The following is a 23,026-nucleotide window of genomic DNA, read 5'->3' on the forward strand; positions in this document are numbered from 1 at the left end:
GGAAACGTGATGGTACGCAATTCTCCTCCTTACACGAGGCATCACAACAACGTTTCACCAGGCAATGCTGGTCAACTGCTGTTTGTGTACGAGAAATCGGTTGGAAACTTTCCTCATGTCAGCACGTTGTAGGTATCGCCACCGGCGCCAACCTTGTTTGAATGCTCTGAAAAGTTAATCATTTGCATATCACAGAATCTTCTTCCTGTCGGTTAAATTTCGCGTCTGTAGCATGTCATCTTCGTGATGTAGCAATTTTAATGGCCAGTAGTGTATGTCGGCCGGCGGCAGCTATCGCCCCACTCGTACTTGGAGTCTCTTCACTATGTGACACTATGCAGACGCCGCCTAGTCGCAGATCTGACACCATCGTTCATCAGAGCACCTCTTCGTTGTTGACATTGAGAGGGGGATCTACTTACTGTGGTAGCTTGTTCGCTAGTCGTTTCGGCTCCTGTCCAGATGTCCTACAACGATAGTACTGCATCACTGGGTAGCCCAACTCTGCTTACAGCTCTGTACGAAGCCTTACACAACAGTCGCCAATTAAAGCGACCGACTTTGGCCAACTATCACTGCCTGGAAATGATCCGCTACATGTCCTCACTTCATGAGAAAATGCGGAGAGGTTTGAAATTTAACCCAGGACAACGTCGCGAAGCCTGGTACTATGTAACATTACACGACTGTCTCTTCACCCCTTTCCGGCCAAATACTCGCCGCGAAAATTCGCCACCACCAGATACGAACCGGCTTACCTCAGAGCCGACCACCACCGCACAAGCGTGCGTTAACGGCTTCGGCTACGGAGGCGGATTCAGTGCATGATGCACGTCTGTATTGGCATACACCGGTATGCGGGCGAGCATCCGCGCTAGAGGAACCCAGAGTAACGCCGCATGAACACAGGAATTCCTGTGTGGCCGAGTTATTCCAAGACTGCGACGGGTACTGCGCAAGCGCGGTGGCGTCGTCTGCCGCAGGAACGCCCGCCACTGTGCAGGAAACTTTTAATGTCTCTTACTTGCAGCTGCGGCTGACATAGTATACGAACAGTACGGGAAGTGGCAGTACAGTGGCAACTTGCTGTAGGTAAGGGATGGAGGCTACATGGCACGCGAGAACGTGAAAACAACTTATTTCCTACACAAGTAGGTCACCCGCTTTGTGATGTTCCTGACCGTAGGTATATGTCAAAATATGGGGTATTTCAAAAAGCATCCGATTTCGGAAGACTACTACTTTTACGTGGGTGAAGATATGAACTTCGGATGAATTTTAACTTTCGTAGAGGGCGACAAATATTTTATTCTTAAAAGTACCATTAGACTTTACAAGTGTACAAATTTCTCAGGACTGCACATATAAACTTTAGGAACTCTTCACAAGAAACACTCTTTGACACAGGTGCCACTGTGATATATCGTATCTGTGTCGTTTGGACATGGCACAAGCAGTTCAAAATGCTGATTATGCCGATACAGTGTGTTTACTCGTGAGTTACTAAACTGCAGCCGGCCGCTGTGGCCGAGCGGTTCTAGGCGCTTCAATCAGGAACCGCGCTGCTGTTACGGTGGCAGGTTCGAATCCTGCCTCGGGCATGGATGTGCGTGATGTCCTTAGGTTAGTTAGGTTTACGCAGTTCTAAGTCTAGGGCACTGATGACCTCAGAAGTCCCATAGTACTTAGAGCCATTTTAACTAAACTGCATGACACTGGTGCAGCTCCCAGCAGTCGTATTACATCTGAACCTGCAAAATGCAGTTGCTTGTTTCTTTTATCTGTGGAAGGAACGAAACAAATGAAAAACTTCTGCCTGCCAACAGATTTTTTCAAACCTGAGTTGCAGTATTTTGGTCGTGTCATAATCAGTCGAAGTGTGCATCCTCTTTACTCACATTTGTTAGCCACACGAGTCCTGCCAGTTCCTCGCAGTGTCACAGAATTGCAGTCAGTCGTAGACAAAATGAACTGTTATATTGGGGTCATAGCAAATGCTACACGAATCGCAGTCCACTGCATCGCTTGCGTCGCAAGAACGTCCCTTTTGTTTGGACAGATATGTGCCAAGAAGCTTTCCAAAAAACTTAAAAATGCATTGCTCAGCGATAGATGTTTAGTTCACTTTGACCCTGACAAACCATTTGCATTGCAAGTTGATGCTTCCTCTTACTGAATCGGTGCAGTGCTTTCGCACAGTTTTGGTGCTAAAGACGATTATTATTATTATTATTATTATTATTATTATTATTATTATTGGTTTGTGGGGGCGCTCAATTGAGCGGTCATCAGCGCCCGTAGAGTCCCAATCTTTACACAGTCAAATCTAGCCACTTCCACGAATGATGATGAAATGATGAGGGCATCACAAACACCCAGTCCCCGGGCAAAGAAAACCTCCAACCCGGCCGGGAATCGAAACCGGGACCCCGTGATCCAGAGGCAGCAACGCTAGTCACTAGACCACGAGCTGCGGACATTTGGTGATAGAGACAGGCCTATTGCTTTCGCATCAAAAGTGCTGTGAAAAGCTCTGTGCAACTATTCACAAACAGAGAAAGAGGCATTGGCTATTGTGTATGGTGTCACCAAATACCACCACTTTTGCATGACAGAAAATTCTACTTAGTAATGGATCACAACCGAGTGCAGTCCCTGTTGGAGTCGATGAAGCCGGTTTCTGTACGAACTGCCCAAAAATTGCCAATATGGGCTTTTTTGTTCTCTCCATACCAGCACGACATTGTGTATCGTCCGACAGCTCAACATGCTAATGCGGACGCACTTTCACGTCTTCCGATTAGCCCTGTTACAGACTTTGACGCTTCTGCCGTATCTTGTAGTCACATGGATGTTCAGGATTCTGAATCGCTTCAGTCTTTTCCTCTGAACTACAGGAAAATTGCACAGGACATGGAAGCTGATTCAGATTTGAACATTTGGCTAAAATATATTCGCACGTCTTGGCCTCGCTCATTGCATTGCATAAAGAACTCTGTAGTGCGCCAATACTTTGGACGTCGGCATAGCCTCGCTATACAACAAGATGTGATTCTTGTTCAAAATGACAGTGAACAGTCTCGTGTGTTGATTTCCAAAGCTTTGCAAAAAGAAGTGTTGCAGTTACTTGACCAAGGACCCTGGAAGATTGTTCGTACGAAATAGTTAACGCGTCGACACTGTACTTGGCAGGGTATGGACACCCAAATAGAACAGATGACGTCACAGTGTCACGCATGGGCGGAAAATCAGTTCTCAACGCCAGAAAAATTCTCTGCTTGGCCTAAGTCGGAATCACCATGGCAAAGTGTGCACTGACTTTTTTGAGCAGGACCTTTTTGGAGCATTCGTTGGTTGATTGTGGTAGACTCTTATAGCAAGTTTCCTTTTGCTGTGCCAATCTACTCGACAACGTCACGGAGCACAGTTCAGGCACTGTCCGCTATTTTTTGCCCCTAAGATTTGCCTGTTGTCATAGCGTCGGACAACGGACCTCAGTTCACGTCAAATAAATTTGGAACATTCTATGAAGGCAATGGCACCGTTCCATCCACAGTCAAACGACGAAGCGGAACGTTTTGCCAGAACCTTCAAGCAGCAGATGGCCAAACTTTGCACCGCACACACCAGGGTTCAAAAATGGCTCTGAGTACTATGGGAATTAACTGCTGCGGTCATCAGTCCCCTAGAACTTAGATCTAATTAAACCTACCTAACCTAAGGACATCACACACATCCATACCCGAGGCAGGATTCGAACCTGCGACCGTAGCGGTCACGCGGTTCCAGACTGTAGCGCCCAGAACCGCACGGCCACTCCGGCCGGCACACACACACCAGGGATTAAGCATTGCAACTGTTTCTCGCCTCCTATCGTTCGCATCCACGAGATGGACCAGCGCCGGCGGATCCGCTTCACGGCCGCCGACACTGCTCCACCCACCTCAGCATCCGACACCGAAGGAAGGCCGCAAGTATCGCTTCGCGCTGCATGATATTGTGTTTTTCAGGGTTTTTAGCGGCAGCAGACGGTGGACGCGAGGCGAGATCCTTCGTCGACTTGGCACGTGCATGTATCTTATTTCAGTCCCAGACGGATTGCAGCACCGACATCACAATCAAACTCGTCACTGTCAAGTGCACGGTGATCCCTCTGTATCTCTTCCTCCAGATTCAGGGATCCCGAGGACAATGCGGTCACAGCAGCCGTCAGAGGATGTCGTCACGACCCCGCGGGACGAACCCATTGAAACGTAGCCTTCGGCTCCTCTCGTCATACCGATGGAGCTGGACCCGTCCACGGCGCAGCAACCGACGCGTTCTGCATCTGGGTATGGGCCTCAGGAGGTGGACGCGTACCCATCTGGGCGTTTTCTGGGGGTCGTTTCCACCAGAGCGAAGGCCGGATGGCGGGGTACGACTGTAAGTCTGACGTCCCCTGAAGCCACAGTTTCCTGTCCATCAGAGCGTCCACGCTCCTGCCTCCCCCGCCCATGTCGTGCTCCATATACAACGACGGTCGGTCGCTTTGGGGAGGAGGGGGGGGGGAGGAATGTTACGGTGAAGCAGCAGCACGCCAGTCGGGGCCGATATAGAAGAGATGGCTGTGAGAAGACGTCAGCCAATTGCACCCTGACCGACCCCTCTCCAGGACGACAACGCGACAGCAGCGGCCTCTCTGTGAAGAGGACATAAGCGCCGCGACCGACTGGCGACACCGCAGTTGAATGGTAGCTTCAAGATGAGCGACTTGCATAGAAGCGTCAATGACAGTTACTTCCTTTGTACTGTCTATATAGCACAGACTTATGATTATTTATATTGAAGACGATTGCTTATTTTCGATGCGAGGAAGCAGGCTTCCTAGACACCCCATATATGTCGACGAGCACGGAGACATAATAATAGAAAATCCTCAGAAGTTTGTAAGTGATTATTTCGGCAGTAATAGACGAGTTCTTCAGCTGAAGTGTTTTTCCAGCGTATCTTAGGCATACACGACGTGCGCCCTTATGGAAGAAAGGTTATGCGGGGAGCATTGAAAAGTACAGGCCAGTTTCGCCCTCGCGGCTAGCCGCGCAGTCTAACGCGAGCGGGAAGGCGCGCCAGCCCCTGGCACCAATCTGCCCAGCAGGTTAGTGTCGAGGTCCGGTGTGCCAGCCAGCCTGTGGATGGTTTTTAAGGCGGTTTTCCATTTACCTCAGCAAATGCGGGCTGGTTCCCCTTATTCTGTGATTGCTGCGCAAACACTGTCTTCACATACGCATACACCATAATTACTCCACCACACGAACATTTGAGGCTACCTACACTCGTCTGGTATGAAACGTTCCCGGGGGGGTGGTCCACTGGGGGCCGAACCGCAGAATAACCCTGGGTTTGGTGTGCGGCGGCGGTGGGGTGGGTGGACTGCTGTGGTCTGTTGTGGGATTGGAAACCGCTGAGGGCAACGGCGGGACAAAGCCTCTCTGCCGTTTTTAGGTCCCCAGTTTAATACACAGTTCAAAGACCAGTTTCACTACTGTTTGCAGTCTCATAAATAATTTAATACATTATGAAACAGACTAATCATTTACAAGAATAAATACAACATTTTCAGTGGATAACAGTCTGGTTTTGGAAGTGTATGAAGTATAATATCAGCCGTTACGGAGTTTACTCAAGTGGTGCTTGAAGCTCTTGAGAAGGATGACTGTGATACAGGCATATTCTTAGACTCCTCCAAGACTTTTGACACTGTTGACAATAAAATGCTACTGGAAAAGCTAGAAACCATGTTTAAGAGGAACAGAAAATGAATGGTTCCACTCTTACCCAAAAGCAGGGTACAGAAGGCAGCGAGAGTTCACACATCTGTTGATGATGAATTTTTAGTAAGGCAGTTGTCAAACAAACATGCAAAACGTCATTGTGCCTCAAGGTAGTGCATTGGTCTCATTAATGACTTTCTAAACAGTGTAAGATACGTAGGAAGAGTCCTATTTGCTGACAAGAGCAACCTCAAAGCCACCGACAAAATACCAGAACTCCTGAAAGATGTTTACGACTGGGGCTCTATGTAATAAATTATGTTTCAGTATAAAGAAACCAAACACTATCCACTTCAGCATAAAGAAGGAACACGATTACGTCGCATTAGGCGTAGATGCTAAATTTATAGATATTGTAACTAAAACTAATTTTTTAGGGATTAATACTGATTGCGAATTAACATGGATGCTGACTAAAAGAATTTCGTCAGCATTTTTTCCTCTCAGGGTTCTATCATGAGTTTGTAACATCCACTGTCTTGTGGTGACGCACTATTCCTATGGGCACCCAATTCTTAGCCATGGGATTCTTTTCTGGGATCGAAGGAGAGAACGCGGATACAAGTTTAAACTGCAGAAAGGGGTCGTAAGAATAATAACCAGAAGCAGTTATCGGGCTCATTGTAAAAAAACTACTGAAGGGAATCCTTACAGCAACAACTGAGTACTTCTACCAATATGTTGTGTTTATCAGGGACTGGAGTTAGTGCAAGGGGCTGGTCCGGAGTCGCCAGCGTCTGTTCTTGGAGTGTGGAACGATGAAGAATAAAACTGTATTTATATCGCAGAACAAGTGACATATGAACCGACCGAATGAGGCAGTGCAGCTGTTAAGACTGTTGACCACATAATCCGGAGGATGCAGTTTGTTCCGTCTGTCCATCCTTATTTAGGTTCTCTGTGGTTTAACTTCAACATTTCAGACAAATGTAGGGATGGTTCGTTTTTGAACCATTTTCGTTGTATTACTATGACAAATTCAACATGATTGTAAGATGATCCATGGATGAATAAATGATTATATTAATAATGATGATAATGATAATAGTAATAGTAATGGAAAGTATATTAATTACGCGTATGGAATATTTTGTGTGTGGATTTGTAGATTGCCTAACGATGTGAGCACGTAACTTTAATAAGAGTGGTCTTGTCATTTTAGCCAACTTGTTATTTTAACCAGCGTTAACACCACGAGTAAAAATACTGGCATCCTGACGCGTTGCCTCACCCCGCGTAGTAGCATCAGCAGTAGTAGTGGTAGTAATAGTAGTAGTAGCTTTATTCATCTGTAGATCTCTTTTTACAAGGATATAGGACATGTCAAAGTAGTTACAAGTTTAGACCAATTTAAAATAAGCTTATTCGCATATACGTACATTTACTGACTTCTTGTTAGAGACAATCATTAGATTTACGCCTGGTATACAATACTTTTTTTTACAAATAACTTATTTAATAATGTAATGCCACACCGTCACTCATGTCCCACTGTCAGTCACTGCACACACTATACACACACATTGTTTCGTAACGCTTCGCTCACTACACACACACACACACACACACACACACACACACACACACACACACACACACACACACACTGGTGATCTCTGTACCGCAAGTTCCCAATTGTTATTCTGAAAAACTGAGTCAGTCCCTCTATAGTGAGTGAGATGAGTTGAGGAAGAGGTGTTATTATTCTACTATGCATATCTTGGAGGTAAGTTCTTCCAGAAAAGGAAAAAAGAAGGAAAAAGCAGAGTGAAGGTGTTATGTGAAATGTTGGATCTTTTATAATCATTATTATTTATTTTTTTATTTGAATAACATTTTTTTACCAAACCTCTACTGTTTTATCTAAGTAATCCTTCGAAGTATAAAATGGGTTGCATAACAGGTTCTTTTTAGCTGTCTTTTTAAATAAGTGTATTTTTGCAATTTCTTAATTTCTTATGGTAATTTTTCGTTCAGTTTTACTCCTTAGTAAAAATGCTGTTTTTTGTTTTATGTTTATTTTTCCTTGGTAAACCTAAGTTCATTCTAGCTCTTGTCCCATGGTCATGGACAGAGCTGTTTGTGCTGTAATTACCAATGTTACTTTTGATGTTTAAAACTGATTGGTAAATGTATTCACACAGAGCAGATAAAATCCCCAGTGTTTTGAACAGATCTTTACAATGAGCTCGACTACTGTTTTGGTTATTATTCTTATGACTCTTTTCTGGAGTTTGAAAATTGTGTTCATATTTTTTGTATTTGTTCCCCAAAAAAGAATGTCATAGCTAAGAATTGAGTGTACATATGAACAGTATGTAACTAAAAGACACTGCATGTTAAACACTGATGATAGGATTGTAAGGGCATAACATGATGATGACTTTCTGTTTGCAAGTACCTTTGTGTGTTCACACCACTTCAACTGAGAATCAATATTCATTCCTAGAAATTTTGCATTTGTTACACAGTGGATAGAAGTGCCATCTACATTTAATTTAACATTGTCATTTTCCCCCTTGAAACTGAAATTCATGGCATCAGTTTTCTTTATGGCTAATGTCACTTTATTGCTTACTGACCAGTTGTAAACTTCCTTGAGATGAGAGTTAAATTTGCTTTCTCTGCGAGGAGTTCTCTTGTTTTCTCAGTGAGTATAATATTGCTGTTATCAGCGAAGAGAAGTTTTCACCATGAGTAACAGTACTGGGCAAGTCATTGATGACAATCAGGTATATGCTACCTTGCGGAATCTCTATATTAATGTGATTTGGTTCTGGTAAATGTTTTACTAAATGTTTGGATCTATTTGAAGTATGTGATATCTCCATTCTTTGTATTCTGTCTGCTAGGTATGATCGAAACCAGTCATTAGCTACCCCTCTTATTCCTAATGTTTCTATTTACTTGAAAGAATCTTGTGATCGACTGTATCAAAGGCCTTAGAAAGATCCAAAAATACGCCTGTAACACACTCATCTTTGTCAAGAGCATCAAGTGCCACTTTTGTGAACTCTACTATGGCTGATTCCGTATTTTTGCCAAACTGTGTTCGCTTAAAAGATTGGTATTTATTCAGGTAACTCAATCTGTCCTTCATAATTGCTCCTATTATTTTTGAGAATGGTGACAACAGGGAAATGGGCCGGTAATTTTCTATGTCGTCTGCTTTACGTTTCTTAAGGGATGGTACAACTCTTGCTTGCTTTAAATGCTCTGGAAATGTCTGATGTGAAGGATTTATTTATTATATTTGTTAAGGGGCATGGTATAATCTCTGTGCATTGTTTCAGTACACACATTCATACTTTATCGAAGCCTACTGACTGTTAGTTTTTGAACAGCTTTATTGACTTCATTCTCTGAGGTTGGAAGTAACATCATTGTATAAAGTGCACCATTATTTATTTGTGTTATATTTGTTTTGGGGAACTTTTGCTGTAACTTCTTTACAATACTTGAAAAATGCTCGTTCACATAGTTTGCTAAGTGTTGTGGGTAATTCACTACCTTATCCCCCTCCCTTATCAGAGTGTTATTCTGCATTTGTTGCCTCTTCCCCTCTCCTTTTTTTATAACATCCAAGACTGCTTTGCTTTTATCCTCTGCATTATATATTATTTCGTCATTGGATGACATTTTTGCAGCAATCAGCACCTTCCTATAGATCTTTTTGTCTATAATAGAAATTTAAGAATTCTGGATCACTGCGACTCGTTTCTATGGAACTGAGGTGTTTAAGTGTTTGGGAGGACTTCTTAGTACCTACTGTTATCCATGTGTTTTTGTGACATGTTGATACAGACTTTTGGAAATGCCTTTTAAAAGTTCAATTTAAGTAATGTGGAGAATTGTTAGAGTTTCATATTCACACTGGTTGCCTTACACACTTCCTCCAAGCTTTGTTTTGCTAGTTCTTTTGAAAAATCTTTTATTTTGATTTCTGATAGATGTCGTTCGTAGGCTTGTTGTTTAGGGAATGATTCGATGCCTGATTTTACTCGTTATTTGACAGAGATCGTCTGATAGTCCGAGATCTTTTACAGCTACATCACATTTTTCCCTGTCCATATTTGTGGCCACATGGTCAATTACTGATGCAGTCATTGTAGTAACCCTTCTTGCACTATTGACCACCAGGGATATGCCAAAACTTTGAAGGATATTTATCAGGGTGCTGTTGGATTCATTTTGATATTAGCGTTGATGTTAATGTCCCCACACAGAATTATGTTGACCTTTGTACTCGAGACTTTATCTAGAACTTCCGTTAATTTATTAAAAAAAGTGTCCACACTACCACTGGGAGATCTATACACACACAAAATTATTAATTTCTTGGTGATATCAAGCCCGGTTAATTCAATAGTTGATATTTCAATGTTTGTGTGTTGACTTACTGTACTGGTGTTATGTCTTGATTTGAACTGTGTTCCTTTTCTGATATAAATTCATCATCCTCCACCCTTTGAAGCAGTTCTGCAGTAAGAGTTCGCCCTTCCATACAATGATAATACTACATCTTGGATTTCTGTGCTGTACATCAGTGCTCAGTAACACAAACTACTGTGCAGTTCAAAGATTGGAGCTCAACTTCTAGTAGTTGTATTTCAATTTTTATGGATGCATGTTTTGATGGAGGACTGTTAAGTCTGTGAAATGCCCCATGTTACTCTTTCCAATGGTTTGTTTTCTTTGTGACATATGGTATGTGTGATATTTGGAGTGTTAAAATCTGTCTTGTGAGTGATTGTTTCAGTGCTTTTTTAAACTGCTGGAGATACTCTTTAGACAGGGGAAACTGCTGTCTGGATTTATCCTAAAAAGGATTTACTTTTCCTTCTCATGACAACAGGTATTCGACCATGTTTGGCCTGAGATCCACCCCCTATACTTTCTCATCGTAGTGAGAGCAAAGTGAGGTGTTCTCAGAGTTACGGTAAGAAATTAGCAGTTTACAAATGAGGCAATTTATAACAACAGAACAGACGCAACATGGAGGCAACCCTAATTGAGGGTCGATAACTTGAAGTGCACAGTGTAGTGCATCATAGGAAAGTTCCCTACTTTTATAACACAATTAACCTTACATTAATTCACCCTCCTTTAGTTTATTTGCAGATCTGCGTTGTATTAGGCCACTGAGGTGGACAACGTCGTTCGGAAACTGAAACCGATATGACCGGCGCAGTTTTAATTGCGAAATACTGCATACCGACGAGAAATCATCGGAATTAATGTCTCACGCGAGTTCGGGCATTTAAAAGTAAATCATGGAAGTGCACTAGGATGTCCGATCGTTCGCGTTCGAGCAATCTACTGCCAATCCCGTCCATTTTTCTTGCTGTAACATTGAGAAATTATGACATATATGATTGAAATAGAAGGTAACGGCTTGGATCAGTAACGGAGCCGATTCAACAGATTTATATAACCTTTAACCAACAAATATAGTTACGACTACGACACTTACATCTGCTCAGCTTGAGCTACAACGACCAAAGGTGGTGAAACAAGAAGACGATAAAAGAACAGCACCCTTTCATTTATTTTCAGTGGCTTTGCATTCACCACTTTTAGAACTTCTGGAAGTTTCGGCAAATTAAGTACAATCCTTAAACATAAATCAAAATAGTGTTCTTTACAACTGAAAAAGAGTTTCTTATTATCGGTCTTTACATTACCGATTATGGGAATAAAAATTATGACAAAAGTAATGAAACGTTTAAATCCCTCAATCTCGATTACTTCAGTTTAGAGTCTGCCTGAGTCTGAATATCCCAGTCACATTACTAGCAATCTGTTTCAGCCAACAGTATCTGATTAAAATCCGATGTCTTTCAGTGCGCTCTGAATGAAAATTCCAGGCCAATACAATTTACGGAACTTTGTCTTTTCCGACGCTTTAGTATCCAACTATGAATCCCACTCGAACTGCTGTTTCAGTGTAAATGTGGCCATTACCGCGAACATTGTGGTAACATTTATAGGGAGAACATTATTGTTAGAAGCAGGAAAAGAGTGCGCGCGACAATTCATGTTAGTACTATGAATTGCACTGTAGCTCTCATACACTAACCAATAACTCTACTTTTTCTTTGAAACCAACGAATAACTATTATAAAACCTCGCACTGCATTTGAAAAATAAAACAACAGACCATACACGACGAATAATGAAACATAAAATGGCTTACGAGACTACCGTTATTTCAATATTTTTCAGACGGCCAATAATACAGACCACGTTCAGCCGCGAAACGATAAGTGTCGAGGAGAGGCAGTGTTTCCCCGCTCGTTGCCGCAAACCACGCAGTTCTTTGCTGTGGCGAATGGAAGAAATCACAAGGGCTCTTATAACCCTCGGAGTCACAACAATGAAAAAAATTTTAAAGTTTTTCACAAAATTGACCTTTATCATCACAGCAAGCAACAAATACAAGAAGAAATTGGCAATAAGTGAACAGTCAATTGTTTTAAGGAGGTGTTATCACTTTGGAAATATTGGGACATGTAATTTTCAACCAGTCAGTATTTCACGACATATATTTGAAAGCAATTTCGCATTTTTCCTAAACACAACTCCTCTTCTCGAAGCTTCCTTCACCCCGTAATGCCTAAAGCAAGTTATAGTCTTGAATAACAATCAAAAATGGGTCTCAGTTTAGAAAATTAATGTCAAAAGTACATACTGCTGTAGTGCTGTCATTTTTAAACTACTCATAAAAGCAGTAGTACAAACTCAAATTTACGTTGCAGTAATTTTAGATATACTTACTTTCACTGTCGATGATCTCAATATGATCACAACAAAAGAATAACATGTCATAATACCCTACGATCAAGAAACACTCTCCACGCCGGCAGTTGCTTTGAACGACGTAGCTGCTAGAATGTATTACACTCGTAGAAGTACGTCACTGTACCTCTGGATGTCTCAGCTTGCAATAACATCGGTGGTTTCATGCCAAAGGCACTGGTGCTTAATAAAATGGTGCTTTCAGGCAAAAAAAAAAAAAAATAAAAATTTTCGTCCCCGAAGTCTTCTGCCATCAACAATGTACGGTGCCCTCCTTCCTTGTTTCCGTGTTAGCACAAAGCCCAAGTGTCAACTTTTGCCTTCAGCTCCTCAGGAAATTACTTGGGGTCGTTCAACTGTAGTTAACACGACCCAGCGCCACAGACTTCTTGTTCTTGCATCACAGCAAAGCGCATCTCACCTGCTGCCTGCAAGACAAATGAAGCGCTGCGTTTTTTTTTTTTTTTTTTTTTAAAGTGAAGTCACCGAATGTCTTCCGCATAGTCTATCCCTTCCAAATGACTGCTTGTTCTGTTCTCCTGAACACATGTCGGAAGGACACTTCTTAGACGATTCAGCTGTTACTGCTGTAAACCGTACAATATGTATTCGGTATTGTAGAGACAGATACCCGTTGCAAAGTATTCGTTGCTTTCGTTGTTGCATGTCGCCATGCGTAATTTTTCTTTTTTATAATTTATTATGGACCCCTCCCTGGCAGAGAATGGTTGTCGACACAAATATCTTTGCTTTATTTCTTGGATCCTCTCTGACAAAAATCACGTTTGGTTCTTTTCTGCTGCGAGATGATTCCATTACACATTGAACAAATGTATTAAAATTATCGTTAATGTGGACTCTATGCGGAATATAACAAGTTGTCGCAAAGTAGAAATAATTTCTCCACTCAGCTCAGATCATAATTTTATCTTACAATCTAACTGAACATTTTGTAAGAAACGAAGGCACGTGGAACTATACGGCGTCATACGGTTCCCGCAGGCGCCGGTGACGCAATCTATTGTTCGCGCGGTGTTTGAACCCACCGTACTTCGCTAGTACGCACACAACGGTTTTCGCGGCGTACGGCGAGCTGCCCTGTGCACAGTCTATTGACGACGTTTCACACGTTCCGCAAGCGCCTCACCTAGCAGACTAAAATGGGCTTGTCCGATTTCACTGCTATAAAAACATGAAAATATGCCATACTGAACAAGACTTAGTTTTTAAATGAATGCTTACTTTTAATTTCTGCAGAAGACTTTCTCCTTTCACGTGACTTTTGGCAACGCAAGAGTTTTGGTTTGTTTATGTCCTGTAAAGCACGTGAGATTTGTTACTTGTGGCAAAGTGAGTGTGTGTGTGTGTGACGCAATTAATATAACTAGCGACAAATAATGTTTTCCATGGTGATTTCTGCAACAGTAGTCCTATGGAATCACATAACTCTACACGAAGCCCTCCGCAATATTGTAAACTGCTACTAAGCACTCTATCATCTGATGGTGAGTCGCTAGGCGACTTGAAATCAGGTAATGGAAAAATTTAAATTCTACCATCACAAAAGGTGACTGGGTGCATTTATATCAGAAAAACCTTCATTGGTCACTCTCTCAGTGTTCCACACCTGCAACGGTTGAAAGTCAAACTCACAAAAGAACGAAATTTTTTATCAGCGTGTCCCACAGACTTGAAAATACTGTAGCATCAGTTTGGCAGCGTTCGGTTAAAGTGCTGACGGTGTAACACTTTGCATTTCCGTTTGTTAAGAAGCCGTTTTACATCCACTTCTCCAGCAGAATTTTCCAAGCATTACTGCCTTCACTCGTATCGACTATGTTTCTCCTCCTTGTGTTCTGATGTTACACACCCATCTTCCATCCTGTCGTCGCCTCTCTATTCTTATCCCTTGGGACCCAAAGGACCACATCCTTGGCACACCGAAAATCTGCTTGTCTTGCTGTATGCCCCGTACAGCTCCGTTTCATTTTCATGACGTCCATAATAGAGACTTACACTCCTGTTTGTTTTCTCGTCCATTTGACTGTTTCATTCTATCTGTCATTTATTTCCAACATGCATCTTTCCACTGCTCGCTTAGAAAGGCTGAGTTAAGAATTATTCTCACACCCAAAAGTCCGCGTCTCGCCACCTCAAGTCGAAATGGTAGCACATAATGATAAGATTTCCCTTCCTGATAAAATATTTTCTGGTTACTTTCTAACTACTGGTACGTATTACACATGATACATCAAAAAGATCACCCGATTTTTAAAAAATCTTAACTATTATGTTATTTGAAATATGTGCGAGAACAACGTGCTGCTGGGAAAGAGCAAACTCGAGTTTTACATGGTTCCCGTTAGATAGCAGCAGTGTGCGTCCACTTCAGTTCTCGTAAAAATGGTGTCGGGACAACAGAGAGCGTTTTTTGTTCAACGTTTTGTGCAGTTCAGGTCAGTAATAACTATTCGGCGTGACTTTCCTACTAGATATGGTGTGGATCCTCATACAGCACGGAGCAATAGACGATGGCATGAACAATCCCGAGAAACAGGTTGTTTGTGAAAAGGCAAATCGCCGGGCCGTTCCCGAGTGTCTGACGCAGACGTCAAACGAATCCGCCAAAGTTTCACAAGCAGCCCGCAGAAACCTATTCGCCGTGCAGCTCGGCAGCTCAACATGCCCCCTATGACCGTCTGCGTGTATTGCGTCGACGCTGACACATGAAACTATACAAAATTCAGCTACTGTAGGCTCTTTGTGTAGGTGACAAACAACAACATGAGGAGTTCTGTAATTTCGTTCTTGGCAGCCGGCCGTAGTCGCCGAGCGGTTCTAGGTGCTACAGTCTGGAACCGCGCTACAGTCTGGAACCGCGCGACCGCTACGGACGCAGGTTCGAATCCTGTCTCGGGCATGGATGTGTGTGATGTCCTTAGGTTTTTAGGTTTAAGTAGTTCTAAGTTCTAGGGGACTGATGACCACAGCGGTTAAGTCCCATAGTGGTCAGAGCCATTTGAACCATTTTTTTTGTTCTTGGCTAGATGGAGGATGACAGTTTTGTTCCACACTTAGTGTGGAAAGATGAATCGCCATAATGTGAGAAAATGGAGTACAGAACAACCACATGTAGTTGTACAACAGGAAGGGACTCTCAAAGTTTAATGTGTTTTGTGCAGTTTCACGGTAAAAGGTGTATGGTCCATTTTTCTTTGCATATCTCTCGATATATTTGAGAACTTTCATTTTCCACAGTCGGCGACTGATTCGAATGACCTCGTTTACTAACAGGATGGAGCACCGCCACACTGGCATCTGGAAGTGCGGGAATTTTTAATTCACAGGGTTACTGAACGATGGGTCGGTCGCACTGGGCCAAATGATTCAGGCTTACATTACTGGTCTCCAAGATCACCGTGTGAGGTAACGGGCGAGTTGCGGCGCCCTGGAAATAATACATGTTCGGAGTTGGGGCGGCCGCAAAGGACCCTCGAACAGCCGGGGCCCGGCAGCAAACACGTGGTGCCGAACGTTCGCCGGACGAGAGCAGTAGCTCGAGTGCATGGTCCAGCCGCATGGCTGGAAATTCCATTGTGACGCTGTGTCAATGAAGGAGACACGCTGGGAGTGCCAAAGATGGTGGACTTTGTGAAACCTTAATGGTTCAAATGGCTCTGAGCACTATGCGACTTAACTTCTGAGGTCATCAGTCCCCTAGAACTTAGAACTGCTTAAACCTAACTAACCTAAGGACATCACACACATTCATGCCCGAGGCAGGATTCGAACCTGCGACCGTAGTGGTCGCGCGGTTCCAGACTGTAGCGCCTACAACCACTCGGCCACCCCGACCGACAAACCTTAATGGCAGACATTTCACAGTTCGTATAGAAATTAATGGTAGCCCCACGAATAGTGATACCTCAAAAAAAAAAAAAACATGTACATTAACATTATTTACACGACGATTCTGATGGTGTAATGAGATTTTCAATATATTTATTAGTTTAAAGTTTAGTATCTGACGGTAAAATATACAAGTAACAGCCAGCAACGAATTTACAAAATCTAAATGGTTCTTCCGATTTCGTCGATCGACGTGTTTTTAGAAACCTAAATTGGTACAATTTACACGCATGTAACTTGAATAGTACATGAGTTATTGGAGATGAATGTTATCGATCGCATCAGGCCATAAGTACACCACAGTTACACGAAGAAACGGTAGCAGCGTGCTTGTCAATATATTTATTCATCTATGTCTTTGTTTATGTACGATATATACTATTCATGAAGAAATTGATTAAATATTTACAGTGTTTTAGAAAGCACAGAGACATCAGGCTACTGGCCTATCTTTTGTTTCTGTTCCTTTGACATATGTTTATTTAATTTGTTTATGTATTTGTTAATGTATCTACATCTACATTTATACTCCGCAAGCCACCCAACGGTGTGTGGCGGAGGGCACTTTACGTGCAACTGTCATTACCTCCCTTTCCTGTTCCAGTCGCGTATGGTTCGCGGGAAGAACGACTGTCTGAAAGCCTCCGTGCGCGCTCTAATCTCTCTAATTTTACATTCGTGATCTCCTCGGGAGGTGTAAGTAGGGGGAAGCAATATATTCGATACCTCATCCAGAAACGCACCCTCTCGAAACATGGCGAGCAATCTACACCGCGATGCAGAGCGCCTCTCTTGCAGAGTCTGCCACTTGAGTTTATTAAACATATCCGTAACGCTATCACGGTTACCAAATAACCCTGTGACGAAACGCGCCGCTCTTCTTTGGATCTTCTCTATCTCCTCCGTCAAACCGATCTGGTACGGATTCCACATTGATGAGCAATACTCAAGTATAGGTCGAACGAGTGTTTTGTAAGCCACCTCCTTTGTTGATGGACTACATTTTCTAAGCACTCTCCCAATGAATCTCAACCTGGTACCCGCATTACCAACAATTAATTTTATATGATCATTCCACTTCAAATCGTTCCACACGCATACTCCCAGATATTTTACAGAAGTAACTGCTACCAGTGTTTGTTCCGCTATCATATAATCATACAATAAAGGATCCTTCTTTCTATGTATTCGCAATACATTACATTTGTCTATGTTAAGGGACAGTTGCCACTCCCTGCACCAACTGCCTATCAGCTGCAGATCTTCCTGCATTTCGCTACAATTTTCTAATGCTGCAACTTCTCTGTATACTACAGCATCATCCGCGAGAAGCCGCATGGAACTTCCGACACTATCTACTAGGTCATTTATATATATTGTGAAAAGCAATGGACCCATAACACTCCCCCTGGCACGCCAGAGGTTACTTTAACGTCTGTAGACGTCTCTCCATTGATAACAACATGCTGTGTTCTGTTGGCTAAAAACTCTTCAATCCAGCCACACAGCTGGTCTGATATTCCGTAGGCTCTTACTTTGTTTATCAGGCGACAGTGCGGAACTGTATCGAACGCCTTCCGGAAGTCAAGAAAAATAGCATCTACCTGGGAGCCTGTATCTAATATTTTCTGGGTCTCATGAACAAATAAAGCGAGTTGGGACTCACACGATCGCTGTTTCCGGAATCAATGTTGATTCCTACATAGTAGATTCTTGGTTTCCAAAAACGACATGATACTCGAGCAAAAAACATGTTCTAAAATTCTACAACAGATCGACGTCAGAGATATAGGTCTATAGTTTTGCGCATCTGCTCGACGACCCTTCTTGAAGACTGGGACTACCTGTGCTCTTTTCCAATCATTTGGAACCCTCCGTTCCTCTAGAGAGTTGCGGTACACGGCTGTTAGAAGGGGGGCAAGTTCTTTCGCGTACTCTGTGTAGAATCGAAATGGTATCCCGTAAGGTCCAGTGGACTTTCCTCTATTGAGTGATTCCAGTTGCTTTTCTATTCCTTGGATACTTATTTCGCTGTCAGCCATTTTTTCGTTTGTGCGAGGATTTAGAGAAGGAACTGCAGTGCGGTCTTCCTCTGTGAAACAGCTTTGGAAAAAGGTGTTTAGTATTTCAGATTTACTCGTGTCATCCTCTGTTTCAATGACATCATCATCCCGGAGTGTCTGGATATGATGTTTCGAGCCACTTACTGATTTAACGTAAGACCAGAACTTCCTAGGATTTTCTGTCAAGACGGTACATAGAATTTTACTTTCGAATTCACTGAACGCTTCACGCATAGCCCTCCTTACGCTAACTTTGACATCGTTTAGCTTCTGTTTGTCTGAGAGGTTTTGGCTGCGTTTAAACTTGGAGTGAAGCTCTCTTTGCTTTCGCAGTAGTTTCCTAACTTTGTTGTTGTACCACGGTGGGTTTTTCCCGTCCCTCACAGTCTTACTCGCCACGTACCTGTCTAAAACGCATTTTACGATTGCCTTGAACTTTTTCCATAAACACTCAACATTGTCAGTGTCGGAACAGAAATTTTCGTTTTGATCTGTTAGGTAGTCTGAAATCTGCCTTCTATTACTCTTGCTAAACAGATAAACCTTCCTCCCTTTTTTATATTCCTATTAACTTCCACATTCAGGGATGCTGCAACGGCCTTATAATCACTGATTCCCTGTTCTGTACATACAGAGTCGAAAAGTTTGGGTCTGTTTGTTATCAGTAGGTCCAAGATGTTATCTCCATGAGTCGGTTCTCTGTTTAATTGCTCGAGGTAATTTTCGGATAGTGCACTCAGTATAGTGTCACTCGATGCTCTGTCCCTACCACCCGTCCTAAACATCTGAGTGTCCCAGTCTGTATCTGGTAAATTGAAATCTCCACCTAAGACTATAACATGCTGAGAAAATTTATGTGAAATGTATTCCAAATTTTCTCTCAGTTGTTCTGCCACTAATGCTGCTGAGTCGGGAAGTCGGTAAAAGGAGCCAATTATTAACCTAGCTCGGTTGTTGAGTGTAACCTCCACCCATAATAATTCACAGGAACTATCCACTTCTACTTCACTACAGGATAAACTACTACTAACAGCGACGAACACTCCACCACCGGTTGCATGAAATCTATCCTTTCTTAACACCGTCTGTACCTTTGTAAAAATTTCGGCAGAATTTATCTCTGGCTTAAGCCAGCTTTCTGTACCTATAACGATTTCAGCTTCGGTGCTTTCTATCAGTGCTTGAAGTTCTGGTACTTTACCAACGCAGCTTCGACAGTTGACAATTACAATACCGATTGCTGCTTGGTCCCCGCATGTCCTGACTTTGCCCCGCACCCGTTGAGGCTGTTGCCCTTTCTGTACTTGCCCAAGGCCATCTAACCTAAAAAACCGCCCAGCCCACGCCACACAACCCCGTTAGACCGTGTTTATGGTCCAGCCATAGGAATAATTATTTAATTTCAGGTTATTTAAATATAAATCCAGTATTTAGAAAGTGTTTCATTATATATGTGAATGTGTGTTGGCTTGACGATATGGCGGGAGCGCTCTAGCCAATCACAGCGCTCGTGATTTGGGAGACTGGATGAGAGGACAGAGTGCTAGATAGGACGGCACAGGACAAGGGAAGTGCTGGACGCGGCGGTGCGACGGGCTCGGTAGCGGCAGAGACTTGGAGAGTGTGGAGCAGTGCGCGCGTGGTCGCGGAGGATAGAAATACGAGGTCTGTTCAGAAAGTAAGCTCCGATTGATTGCCAAATTGAAACCACAGTGAACATCAGAAATGTTTTACTTGTAACAGTTAGCTACACCTTTCAGCTACTTCTCTACGTAGTCGCCGTTCTGACTTAGACTTTTGTCATAGCGTTGTACCAACTTTTCAATAGCCTCATCATAGAAGGCAGCCGCCAGTGCTTTCCGCCAATTCTCCACGCTGGCCTACACCTCGTTGTCTGTGTCAAAACGTTGTCTTCAAAGACAGCGGTTCATGTGACCAGAGATGAAACTCAGGGGGAGACAATTGCGGACTGTATTGTGGGTAATCTCACATTTCCATTTGAAAACGATGCAGGAGCATCTTCATTGCCCCTGCAGAATGCGGCTGAGAATTGTCTTGAAGAAGAAACAGCACGACAGTTATGTAATGTTAGCTGCATAGCTTCAGGCGAAATTTCTCACCAGGCCCTCGTACTTGGCGGCAGACACTATTTTCTAGACATCTTCACGCACTCACTGCGAGCTCAGAAATGAGAAGAGCGACGTGATGCTAACTGGGGTTATACTAGAGACACTACCCAACACATCTGTGCAAAGCTTTATCGGATTTTCATAGTCGTTTCCATTTCGCGACCGATCGGAGCTTACTTTCTGAACGCCCCTCGTATTTCAGAGTGCCGACCTGTGCTCTTCTGTGATTTCCGTGGCTTCTGCAGTGAAGACGTAGTATGCGTTCAGAAGTGTATATCTCGAGAGCTATTTTGTTGTTCATAACTAATTACGTGAAGTAGGAATCTATTGTTTCTGTGTTATTCAACTTATATTTTATTTAATTGCCCGACCATCGACACCAGTAAGTGTTTTGCAGAAATATACCGCATTCTCAAAAGTACTTCTACTATCGTACTCGTCATTTAAAGTCGTTAAGATAGTACCGCAGATTTTATTTAATTGCAATCTTTCATTTATAAATTTATATGTTACATTCATAATTCGCAATTGCCGACTGATAGAAACCTTCGACCATTCGATTCATGTGTATATTCTTATAGTACACTGTAGACTCAGCAGTATTTGGCCTGTAATGCGGCAACTACGTATCCCAGCCCCTAGACAACGAAACCAGCCAAAACTTCTAATGTTTCAACGTTGAGTCAGAGGGTACGTAGTTGAGGGCCAACACCTCATTTCTTTCATATTATTTTGAAAGCCCGCAACTGGATCTGACTGTATGTGATTATTTCTTGTGGGGGTTTATAAAAGACTTTTTATGTGTCTCCGTTACCAACAACAATGAATGAACTGAGACATCGCATAACAGCAGCTGTGGAGGCTGTAACTCAAGACATGCTCGCTGCAGTGTGCGAACAATTCGAATACCGCACTGACATATGCCGTGCATCTCATGGGGGCATATTGAACAACTATGAAAAGGTATGAAAAAAAACTGAGTTTCCTGCTCATCAAGAAACGAAGTTCATTGTACATGTTTATTATATACAAAAATATAGACGTGCCAAATCAGAAGATGCTTTTTGATACAGTCTGTATACTTTCGATCAGTCTTCCGCAGGAAGCGAACAGTACAATATCAACAGGAAAAAGGTTTTTCAGACAGGTTCATTAATACGTTATATTCTATACACGGTGTTTGAAAAAGAACTCTTGAGTTTTAAGTATAAATTTAATGGGGAAATTAATGAAAAATTATAGCAATGAGTACATATCATGAAAAAGAATTCCTTGAAGCTTTGTTTAATGTTAGTAGACTTCACCGTGAGATCCATTTGTTGCCTTGCACATGTCGAGTCGATATTCCACTTCTCGCCACGTATTCACCAAAATTTCAGTTGTAACTGTCCCAACCGCCGCATCGATTGTTTCCTGTAAACGATTGATGTCTCTGATCTTTTCACTGTACACAACAGTTTTTATGTGGCCCCAAAAGAAAAAGTCCAGTGGGGTTAAGTCTGGGCTTCGTGGTTGCCAAGGTATTGGGCCAGCCCTGCCTATCCATCTCCCTGGAAAGCGAGTGTCTTTTACGCACATCATTATACACAGTACCTTTAGGCATTCCTAATTGTAGACTACGTCTGGCCAATAACTTCTTCAGGCTCCGAACACACACTAAACACCAATGTGTTCAAGAACGTCTTCAAAAGTGGTGATTTTGCTTTTAAAACGCTACTTGTTTTCTTGATAGACTTTAGCCAATGACTAGGTGGTTCACCACCATACTGACGTCTAAAATTAAGTTGTACTGTTATAACTGACTCAGTTTTCTGTTGCAGAGTACACATAGTTGCTGAGTTGCTGTGTACTGCACTGCTCGCACGCCTCAACTGAACGGAGGAAAAAAAATAAAAAACCAGCACTGATGCCGTCTTAAGGTCAAGCAGATCTGCCAACTGCAGGGGAGCCAAATTTGGAGAGTTGATGAATCAAACACCACAAATTAGAATAGTGTATGTCACTTTATACAGATTCTAGGACACATTAAACCATTAAGTCCCAAATTAATTTTTTTTTAATTGAATTTTTTATTCCTTAATTATTATGTACATAGTGTATGAACCACAATAAGTACAAAAATAGCCAAAGAATATTTATACATGCTGATATAATGACCGTCCTCAAAATAGGACGCTGGGATCTAACAATATCGTATAGCATACTAAACTGTATTAAAGTCTTAACTATTTATTTCTTGTGAATTAATAATTTACAGTATATTTATAAATAAATATGTGCTCGCAATAGTACGTCATCCCTTGCAGTATCTTCTGGA

This window comes from Schistocerca americana, chromosome 7 (assembly GCF_021461395.2).
Source record: "Schistocerca americana isolate TAMUIC-IGC-003095 chromosome 7, iqSchAmer2.1, whole genome shotgun sequence".
In the NCBI taxonomy this organism is placed as follows: Eukaryota; Metazoa; Arthropoda; class Insecta; order Orthoptera; family Acrididae; genus Schistocerca; species Schistocerca americana.